At 53.3% G+C, this 11,425-nt stretch overlaps 1 protein-coding gene across 4 annotated transcripts in view; it reads right to left on the reverse strand.

Moving 5' to 3' along the window:
- Positions 1–11,404, reverse strand: part of ARHGEF9 (Cdc42 guanine nucleotide exchange factor 9) — a 204,617-nt gene extending 193,213 nt beyond the window's left edge. For 2 of the 4 annotated variants that reach the window (XM_033514029.1, XM_015626399.3), the window contains exon 1: positions 11,312–11,403. The gene's annotated coding sequence lies outside the window, so the exon portion shown is untranslated. Of the gene's footprint in view, positions 1–11,311 lie in introns of all 4 variants that reach the window. The other 2 variants (XM_015626398.3, XM_015626397.3) reach the window with 2 other exon arrangements.
- Positions 11,405–11,425: the final 21 nt, after the last annotated feature.

The raw sequence follows: 11,425 nt of genomic DNA on the forward strand, positions 1-11,425 counted from the left end.
CTGGATCCCAACATGATGGGAATGCTGCTGTTGGGGTGACATCTGGAGCCCAAACTCGGTGGGAATGCTGCTGCTGCTGAGTTATCCTGCATTTGTGCAGCCCAGCCTGGCCCAGCTGTCCCTCATCTCCTAACCCAAGGCTTCAAATCCACACTTTATCAACACCAGCCAGCCAGGCCAGTCCCACAGGGACACTAAAGCAGCCCAGAGGTGAAGGGACGGGGAGCACAGCCCTGTCTGCCCCATGCAGTGTCCCCAGCCCGGCTTTGTCCTGCAAAAGGAGCTGTCAGCTCTCATCGCTCACGCTCCAGGGCTGCTCGAGCCAGCCACGCTCCGCTGGGGCCACGCAGGGAGCCACCACTGCAGCCAATTAACAACACTGCTAATGAGCTTTGCACCCCCTGCCCCTGCCACAGGGATGGGGCAGTGCAGGCACAGGTGGCCACACAGCTGTGCCTCCTCTGCCTGCTTTACCCTTTCTTTTTAGGGATCAAAACTCAGCAGAGCAGGAGCAGCTAAAGGTTCCCTTTGTCCCTATTTATGGAACAAATAATCTTTTTACAAGGTCCTGAGTATTAGGCACCTTTTTATTTCACCCTTTTCTATATCCTGTATATTCTGTAGTCTCTCCAATGGCTCCTTTTCAACAGCAAACAAATTTATTGCCATGTGTGCCAAAGGTCTGTACAAAAGCCACAAGCAGGGGAGGACAGGACCAGTCACCCTGAACGTGCCCATCCCCTCTGAGGTGCAGATCCAAGGATGAGCCCAGCACACCTGCAACTTCAGCCAGGCTTTAAAACACAAAGACTTTGGGAACACGTGCAGGCAATATCTAGTTTCTTCAGGAAATTGCACAGCGTGGATATCCAAACATTGCCATCAGGCAAAAAACAACATCTTGATTTGCCAGCTCATGTCACACAAACCTAAATTCTTGATGGGTGACAGTGCTCAGCCAGTGCTGAGCAGCAGTGACAGACTTCCACAGCTCTGGAAAGCCACAGCAGCCAGGCATGAGGCTGCAAATCCTTGGAAAAGACGAGGATACGAGTTCTGCAAGGATGTGCTCCCTGTGGAGGGTGCAGCGAGCCAGGGCACCCCAGTTCGTGTGGGGTTTCCAAGCCTGCTGAGCTGCTGAAGAACTCCCACGCAGGCTCCACGTGCCTGCACAGGCAGGGCAGGAGCAGCCCCAGCTCCCAGGAGCTCCCCAGCGCTGCCAGCATCCACAAAACCTTCTCAGCTCTCTGCTTGGCCCTCCAGAGTTGTGTCTTTCTTGTGGCTGGAGCACCAAGGCAAAACCCCCCATGGCTCCCAGGCCACGTGCTGACCCCTTTCCATCCTGAAAAATCACCTCCCATCCATGGAGGTGCCTGGAAATCCAGACACCACAGCGCTGCCTGGAAATCCAGACCTTCAAGGAGCCAATCCTTCCTTCCCACCCCGTTTGAGAAGCACCAGAAGTGCACTCTGAGCTGTGCTCATCCCCACACCTTTGGCACACGGCCTGCAAAACACCCCAGGACTTCAGGGTGAAGGCAGAAATATTCTGACAATGTGACTGGTCCCAGCAACAGCACCTTCCCAAAACCACTGTGATTCACAGCTCACGTCAGCAGTGTGGAAAAAGTGACCTCTTCTTCCTTCAGAGGAAACAACAGACGTGCTTAAACAAAACAAAAAAAAATAATAAAATAAATTAAAGAATATGGGCTTGTCCAGCAGAAAACCTGAGCAAAACTCAATTCCCACAGAGCCAGAGGGATCTTGCATTGACTTTAATCTCTCTTTTTCTTGTCTGTCCTTAATTCACTCTCCCTCTTCCCTACAGCAGAAGGCAAAGGAGTGCCAGCCCAGCAGAGGCACTTGCAGAACAGCTGCTGTTTCACAACTACCTGCAGCAAGAAAATCAAGAAACCTGACAGAGCGTGCCAGAAATAATCTCCCTGAAAGACAGAGCACTTGGGAAAGGCTGCAAGGAGCCATTCCTGGCACAGGGCAGCTGGGACACAAACACTGGGGCAGGGACCCCCAGGGGTGACAGGATGGGCCCAGCAGGGCAGGAATGAGGCAGGAAAGAAGCAGCCAGTGAAAAATCAATGAAACCCACTGAAATCTTTGTCATCCTCACATCCAAGGCATCGCCCTTGCTTCATTTGTTCCAGCCCTGGCAAAAGCCTGTGCTGAACTTCCCTCCCAAGCTGCCCCTCCCCTGGGTGTACGAGCACAGAAGGAAGAGAGACATTAATTAAGCCTCTCATCTGGGTTATTCAGTGATTTTGAGGCTTGTCCTGTGCAGGGCCAGGAGCTGGACTTCAGCAATCTTTGTGGGTCCCTTCCAACTCAGAAACACAAAGTTCTGACCCATCTCTACAGCAGTGCAGCTCCACAGCCACCAGACCAAACCCAGCTGTTATTTATCCAGCTTAAAACGTGCTGTCCCCACACCTCCACAGGCAGAAATCCCAATTTAAGCCATGTCAGGGTGAGCCCAAAAAGAGCAGATTAACAGCAGGCTCTGAAGGCTGCTTGGCTGGACTCTGCAGAGGATCCTGTCCCAGATTGTTGCTGCTTTAGAAATGCTCCTGCATGCTCAGGAAATCTCCCAGACACCCCTAACCCAGCTCCCTCCTGGGGGAAAGCTGTGCCTTTAACACCAAAATCAGATTTCCCACTGAATTTGTGCCAATCAGGTGCCTAAACTAAACTCAAATTAGGGGTCCCAGTATTCATTCTTGCCATGTGTTATCCTCATAAAGCAGAGGGGATAGAAAGAACCAGGGAAGGTCCTCCAATACCACCTAAATCCACATTTCCTTCCTGCTTCCAGCCAAAGTTTGAACTCCTTTTGTGAGTTTGTGGGAAGACGTGCAATGCTTTGGATTTTCTGAGCAGTGCCCCAAGGAGCATCCAGGAATCAACCCATGTTCCATGGAGTTTACAGCATCCTACAGTAAAGCTCTTCCCAAAAAAAAATAAAAAAAAAAAAGAATTCTTCTTTTTCGACTGTCTTAATTAACACACTCACTCTGTAAATAAAGGTGAGACTTTCCAGGAATCAAAGCAAGGTGCTCAGAAAGATTGCAGAGTAATTATCACACACGATGTTCCAGCCTGAAATTGCAGGAATAGATTCCCTGCACTCCCCACAGACCTTTTTTGTGACATTGCCCTCATCCTTTATGGGTGCAAAACCCACTGATCACAGAGAAGCTTGAAGGAACACAAACATGTAACTTCCATAAATCCTGCTGCTTCCTCCTGGGCTCTGGACAAGGGCAAAGCCTTCAGAGGAAAGAGGCAAGAACTCCATTAAGGAGCAATTATGGAATAATCTGTGTCTTGGAGAAAACTGCTTCTAGCTGTGTCAAACATGGGCTGGGTTATGTCATTTATTTACTTCCATTTTATACAAATATTTCTACCTAATGCAACTCATTATCTTTACAAAAGTTTATTTAAATACTTGGTTTTAATTACTATGGTGAGAAGTCACAGGGACCAATTATAGACCAGAGAGAGGCCACAGAGGAGTTTCCTGCCCTTGGAGAATTACAGGGATGCTGCTGCATCCCAGGGTGAGAAAACATCAACCCCTGAAGGGTCAGAAGCAAAGATCCCTTCTGCAGGATCCCTGTCTGCAGGCACCAACTCATTTACACCGTTCCCAGCATCAGACCTGGCCAAAGGTCCCTGTGGACAGCCCAGCTGAGGAGCCCAGCTCCCTCCTCCTCTCCCTCCTCATGGCTCAAACATTTGCATTTCCAGGGGGTTTTTGTGGCCCCTGTTTCTCCCTGCACACCTGAGGTGCTGGGACAGCCCTGGCACCCTGTGCCGAGGGGCAGCACCTCACCCCAGTCATTAACTGCCTTTTTTCCTGTTTTTCCTTCCTCCAGCAGCTCTCTCTTAGGAACAGGAGTGCATCCTGTTCAATCCTGATTGTTCCCCTGGAGCCCTCCCAGCTCTGTTTGCCACCGGGAAACCTGGAATTATTCCTTTATCGTAACTCACCACAGCTGATCCAGCACTGCCTGGCACAAACCCACACCACAGCCCTACAAACCTTCCAGAGGAAGGTGTTCCTGCCCAGCCAGGGCTTGGAACAAGATGTTCTTTAAGGTTCCTTCCAACCCAAACCATTCTAGGATTCTGTATTTCTGGTGGGTCTGCTTTATATTCAAGTTTGTTCACTCAAAACAAAGACCAAGCAGAAGGGGGTTTAATACCCACCCTCATTCCCATTGGAATACTTAAGGTCTGGCCTTAAAAATTTGCCTTTGCAAGGATGGAAAGAAAATGGTGTGACAAGAGGAACCATCAGCTGAAGGCACCAGGGCTGAGACCCGGGATGGTCCCACAGCTGCAGTCCAGATCCAAACACAGCCTCACATTGTCCCAGCTTTCATTTTAACACAAGCCTTGTCTTCACGGGCTTTGCCCTTCATTAACCACTTCCCTGAGCAACTGAAGAGATAATTCATAGGAAATATCACCCAAAATGAACCACATCCATCTGGCTGTGGAGAGACCCTACACAGACCATACTCAGGCATTCCTTAAATCATTTAACTAAAACTAACTGAAATTTAACTGAAGGACTGAGGAAAAGTCACCCTGGGAACTGCTGCTCCAACTCCCAGCTCAGAGGAGCAGAGCCCCTGGGAGAAACCAGGTCCCTGCAAAAGGTTCTTACCACTTCTCTACAACTGGAGCAGCAATAACAGGAAGAAATTGTTTTGGCAGGACTTGACACCACATAAAGTGAACTCATCAGCCAGTGGTGTGTGCAATCTCCCTGGAAAACACAGGGAGAGCGAGCACAGGGTGCAGAGAGCATCCCCCAGGCTCAGGTGGGCTCCCAGGCCACGCTCAGCATTCCCACACCATGGAGCCACCCTCACCCTGTGGGCATCACCCACACCATGGAGCCACCCTCACCCTGTGGGCATCACCCACACCATGGAGCCACCCTCACCCTGTGGGCATCACCCCCACCATGGAGCCACCCTCACCCTGTGGGCATCACCCACACCATGGAGCTACCCTCACCATGGAGCCACCCTCACCCTGCTGCCATCACCCACAGCATGGAGCCACCCTCACCCTGCTGCCATCACCCACACCATGGAGCCACCCTCACCCTGTGGGCATCACCCACACCATGGGCATCACCCCCACCATGGAGCTACCCTCACCCTGCTGCCATCACCCCCACCATGGAGCCACCCTCACCCTGCTGCCATCACCCACAGCATGGAGCCACCCTCACCCTGCTGCCATCACCCACACCATGGGCATCAACCCCACCATGGAGCTACCCTCACCCTGCTGCCATCACCCCCACCATGGAGCCACCCTCACCCTGCTGCCATCACCCACACCATGGGCATCAACCCCACCATGGAGCTACCCTCACCCTGCTGCCATCACCCACACCATGGAGCCACCCTCACCCTGCTGCCATCACCCACACCATGGAGCCACCCTCACCCTGCTGCCATCACCCACACCATGGAGCCACCCTCACCCTGTGGGCATCACCCACAGCACAGAGCACTCTGGAAATGCCCAGACCACCACCCTGAGCCCTGCTGCTTCTCCAGCTCTCCCCGTTATCCGTGAGTGGCTGCTCCCAGTGTGCCTGCAGAGGAACACGGGGTGTGCTGCTCTCCTGCTCTCCCAGCTCCAGTACACAGCGTGGAAACCCAGTTTATCCAGTTTAGGACGTGCTCTGCACACAGGAACTTTGCCCAGCTCTGTACAGTGCAAGGGAGGGATAGGAAGATGCTAACAGACTCTGGGGGTGCCCGATGGGAAGCAAACCCAGCACCTTGCACTGCTCAAACACCTGCTGAATTCTCATCCTCCTGCTCCTCCCGAGCTCAGGCAGGATCCCAGTGCCACCCCTGCCACAGGAGACCGGAGGGTGCCAAGGTGAAGCCCGAGCTCTCCGGCCAGCAGGACGTGTGACCTCCCTCTGCAGGGACAACCCTGACAGCCCTGCTGTTGTTCCCTCGCACAATAGACACTCCTCACAGCCACGAGTGGCACGGGGCAGCTTTAAACTAATTAATGTCTCTCTCAAACAAGGCCTGAGTGTGCGGGAGGCCCCTGGCAGACAATGGCAGTGCAGTGGCAGCAGCCGGTGCCCCGTGCCAGCAGGAGAGCAGCAGCAGATGAGCTGCAGCCCCTGCCAGGGTGGCTCGTTCAGCTGAAGGCCACAGGCCAGCTGCTGCCAGGCTCCCCATCCCTCTGCCAGCCACGGGCACAGCTTGGGTCCCTTCCCAAGGGCTCAGCCACCCTGCCCCACAAACCCAGCACAGCCTCACCCTGCACAGGCGGTCCAGGGCCAGCAAAAGCTCAGGGAAAACCCTGGGAAGTTCCCAGCTGAATTCTGCAGGAATTCACACGTGCAGCTTCGCTCTTCACACCTGCCATGCTTTGGTGCTTCCCCTCTTTCGGGATGGCAGCCAAAAGGGAATGAAAAACCCGAGGAGGGTGCACAGCCATCCCCGCAGAGACTGGACAGCAGAGCTTTGGGATCCTCCTGTTGGCAGCCACAACATCCCAGGCAGCCTGGAAGGAGCTGGGGCTCACACAGGTGAGTGAGGAGCAGCTTTTGCAAGCTGCAGAGCCCAGCCTGGGAAAGGCAGCTATCGCTGCCAACCATCTGAGCCACAAAGATCAGTGAAGGGAGAGAGGCAAAGCGACAGCAAACACAGGCACAGCAGCTCACTCCAATGGGAAACTGAGGCACAGCCAGGTGAACCTCGGCCTGTGGCAGGTGGGAACAGTGCTCTGCCTGCCTACAAACCCCCTGAGATCCAGGCCATGCATGCTGGTGTCCCAAAGGCAGTGCTTGGTGGGTTCTGCACCCCCCAAAGCCTGGCTTTACATCCCTCAGGGTGTCCCTGGCTACACACGGTGCCCACCACGCACCGGGAGAGGGCTGAGCAGCAAAACGCTGCAACAAAGGGCTGTGCCCTGCTTCATCCTCCCTCCAAGGTCTCCTTAACCCCGAGGTTCCCATGAAAAACCAGAGGGGCGGGTTTGGGCAGAAACTCGGGGATCTGGGCCGAGTGTGAGCTCTGTACAAAAGCAGCTCGGGGCTTTGTGCTCCTCCTGCAGCCCTGGCTACCCCACCACATCCTCTCAGCACAGCCAGACACTGGAGGATGTGAGCAAGCCCGAATCCTGCCCTTGCCCCAAACAATAGGCTCCGCAATAATGGTGCAACCAGAATTTCCTGTGCTGAATTTCCAGCTCCCGGGAGAAAACACCCTGGGAAAGCTCAGCCACGGGAACACAGAGTCAGGGCAGCTCCTCCAGCCTCCTGCCCGTGCTGAGATGTACCTTTGGCAACAGGGAAAGCACCACAACCGAGCTCAGGCTGGGAAGCAGGGAAAAAGCCACACCAGGAGCTTGGAACAGAAGCCATTCAGGCCGGGAATGGCTGTGGATAATCCATTAGCAACATCTGGACCTGGCTTTTCTCTCACGGATGTTTCATATCCTGCAGTGCTCAGGAAAGCAGCACGGAGCAGGCTGGGGCTTGGGAGGCTCCTGGAAATGTCTCCATCTCTCCTGGAAAGGTGGCACAGGTGCAGCAAGGACAGAGCTGCTGCTGATGGCACCAGAGGCAGCAGCTGCAGCCAAAATGCTCCAGTGCTGGAGCTTCTACCTGGAATGAGGGATCAGCACGGCCCCAAACACTGAGAAAATCCCAAACACTGAGAAAAGGCAAGGACAAGCTCCCACAGCAAAGCAGGAATGGTGGATGATCCCAGGCTGGAGCAGGGGAAGGGTGCAAGGAGTGCCCTGAGAAGGAAGGAGGGGCAGAGCCAAGGAGAGATGAGCTGGCCACTCTCCATCTCCCTGCACCACCGAGGAGGAGAAAGGGAAGAAACTGGGAGAAAAATCAAGCCTGGGAAGAATAGAGGAGCAGCAGGAAGGTGTTTTTAAGATTTGGTTTTATTTCTGCACACTTTCCCCATCACTCTGGATGCACAGAGACATCAGCATTCAGTGCAGGAGGAAAAAGCTCAAGGAATAGCTGATGGCACCTGAGCCTGGCTTAGCAGCGATCCTGAACAATCAGGATGCTCCAGTAGCTCCATGAGACCTCCTGGAAGGAACACAACTGGCCAAATTCAGTCCCTTCCTGCTGGATTTAGCACCCAAACTGTAACCCAGCAGCTGGGACATCAAAGAGGGAACCAGGGAAACACAAACAAGGTTTTCACTCAGCTTCTTCCACAAGCTCCCCTATTTTGTCTCTGCCTCGTTCTCCCCAGGGCTGAAGAGGGGATGAGGTTCTGCCACACAGCAGCTCCCACCAGCCCAGGCTGTGGGCACCAGGGCAGGGCTGACCCCAAACAGCCTCTTGAAATCCCCCCTCACTGCAGCAGGGAAATGCTGAAGGGCAGAGAACGCCAAGCCTCGATCCCAGGGTTAAGGAGGGCTCTGGGTTTGGGATGGGGACAGAAGAGGCGAGGCTGGAAAGCACACACAGCCCAGGACCCCAAACCCAACACATCCCACACAAAAAACCAAGCCCAGAGCCCCAGCAGAGCTCCTGCAGTGCCACAGCACAGGACTGGTTTTACTGGGCAGGACTGGGTCAGCAATCCAACAGAGGGAACACCGAGCTGTGGGCTCCACACCCTCGTTCCAGAAAGGAAAAGCAGAGAAACCTCAAGCAAGAACACCAGAACTCGACCTACAGCAACAAACAACCACTGGGAGAAAACTGGAAAAGGCATTTTTGGAGAGTTTCCTTGAGGAAAAATAAAAAAAAAAATAAAAATCCAAGGCTACTCCACAGTTTCTTATTTTAACAACTACTTGGAGCCAACAGGCAGCAGTGGGACTGAGAATTGGGCTCCTTGCACTCAGCCCTAAATGACTCAAAATTCATTTGTTAGCGTTTATTTGCAGGAGAATTTCCCCCAAAACTCCACTGTTCCTAGAGATGCATCGTGAATTCTCCAGCTGAGCTCACCCTGCCACCAAAATCCTTTGTGATGTTTGCAAAATGCCCCCTCTTCTGGCAAATTCCAACTCGGGTTTTCAGGTTGGAGCGTGCAGATGAAGAAAATTCCAATAAATCTGTCATTTCACGGAAAATTAATACTGTGTCCTAATGTCAGCACCAAGCCAGAAATAACCTCCTTCCCACAGCTATTGAGTGCTGGATGCAAGAAAGCCAAATACAACCAATTTTCATAAAAAACACCCCACAAAAATCAAAGTTGGTGATGTTTATGCCCCTGAACAAGGCTGGCAGGGGGCCACGGGGTAGGAACTTGGCCCATGGAGCTGCTCCCACCCATCCTGAGGCAGAGGAATTTTATTTCATTTTATTGTTATCAGTTTTATTAATAGATTTATTAAATCAGTTGTTATCAGTGCAAAAATGGGAATCACAAATAGTGGCAGGAATAACTGCTCCAAGTGTCACTGTAGTAGGGAACTGTGGGGTTTTCAGCTCCTGGACTCAGATCTTTGGGATCCCCCAGACTATTTCTGAGGCTCAGGAAGGTAAATTGAAAAGCAAAGCCATCCTCAAACTTCACCTGGAAGTGAAGTCCACAAGCTGGAGAGAACAAAACCCCACTGAACAGGATGGCTGAGAGCAATTAACACTCAGGAGAAGGAGCAGTAACAGTGGGCAGGAGCTTCTGGTGCCTGGGGACCAGGGTTGGAAGAAATAACATTTAAAACAGGTGTGGGATGGACCAAAAATGGAGCAAAGGACCAGAAATTAACTTGTTGCACCTGTGGCTTTTAGTTCAACCACAGTTTCCAGACTCATCGTTCCAAAGCAGACCTGCAGCACTTCCAGCTGAGCTCATCAGGAGGCTCCCCCAAGGAGGGGACGCATTTTCCCTCTCCTCGGGATGATGCTCTGCCTCTTCCTCCTCCCCACCAGCGCCTTCTTCCCTTGGACCATCCCTTCCCACCTGTGCCAGCGCTGGCACCACCCCGAGCTCCTGGGAGTCCCACCTGGAGCTCTGGGTCAGCTCCTGGTGCAGGAGGAGAGCAAGGCAGAGAGGTCACTGTCACCTCTCTGGAGGACAGAGCACCCCCTGAGGCCACCTCGGTGTCACACGGGGGGACTCGGGGTGGCTCTGAGTCCGTAACTCCGCTGGACACCACGGATGAGGGGCAGCAGCGTCCCCTAGCCTTGCAATGAAATCAAATTAAATCAATGAAATCCAATTAATTCCAGGAAAACGAGGTGTGGCACGGCAGAAATTCAGCACTCCCGGCCGTCCTGCCAGCACTGGAGCACCCAAAGCCTCAGTGCAGGAGCTCCAGCAGAGCATCCACCTGCTCCTCACTGTAACAAACCTAAATCTGGCAATTTCACTCTCCCTAAAGCCAACCAGAGGGGAGGGAGCGATATTCCATTAATTCCACATTCCATAAATACTGGATTTAAAGAGTGGCAGAGGGTTTGGATGCAGCAGAGCAGGGTTTAATAACCTCCCATCACCCAGGGGCAGGGGTGACACGGAGCTGCTGCCGGGAAGGAGCCGTGCCTTGTTTTATAACAAATTCAAGGGAGGAGCAGCCAGGCGGTATCAGCCATTAATCCCCGCGTTTTGAAATCGCTCATGAATGTTTTAAGGTGTAAAACGCAGCAAGGTGGAGGTGGGAACGGGAACCCTCCAGCCAGGCTCTGCAAACACCCGAGTGAGACTTGCTCTCCACCAAATTCCCCAAGACCACTAAAACCAGTAAGAAGTGAGCGCTCCCAAGCACGGAAACCCCAGCAGAGCGCACAGAAATGTTCCCCTGGATTCAAACACGCCTTGAATCAGCCTGGGCGAGCAATGAACCGGTTCTTTGGGAGCTCACACGGCTGAGCTAACCTCAACCAGGCTCAAAACACTCAATTTTCTGGTGGAAAATAAACCCAGAGCCGGGCCCGAGGCAGGAACTGCCCCGCTCAGCTTCGAGCTGGTGCTTCCTCAGCAGCTCCAACACAACCAAAACACCCCAACAAAGAAAAGATCCCCACGTGATGTTACAGGGGGAAAAAAGGGAGGTTTTGCGAAACTAATCCGAATTTGGCGGCTTTGTGGGCGTTGAGGGGGACAGGAGGGTTTGTCCTGCAGGTACCTGCGCGGGGGTGCCGCGGGTTTAGGGGGTCGGAGCACAAAGAGAAGCGCTGCGGTGTTGGGGTCTCGTTAAAGCCGCGGCTCCGGGGGCAGCCCCGGGTGGGTCGGAGGATCCCCGGTGCCATCCCCGGTGCCATCCCCGGTGCCATCCCCGGTGCCATCCCCGGTGCCATCCCCGCTCTTACCTCGCTCACCGCATGGCCTCGGCTCCGAACACTCACGCGGTCCCGGCAAAAATCAGCGCTGGCGTCAGAAAGTTGAAATGTTTTTTTTTAAAAAAAAAAAACAAAAATAAAAAA

This window comes from Parus major, chromosome 4A (assembly GCF_001522545.3).
Source record: "Parus major isolate Abel chromosome 4A, Parus_major1.1, whole genome shotgun sequence".
Lineage (NCBI taxonomy): Eukaryota > Metazoa > Chordata > Aves > Passeriformes > Paridae > Parus > Parus major.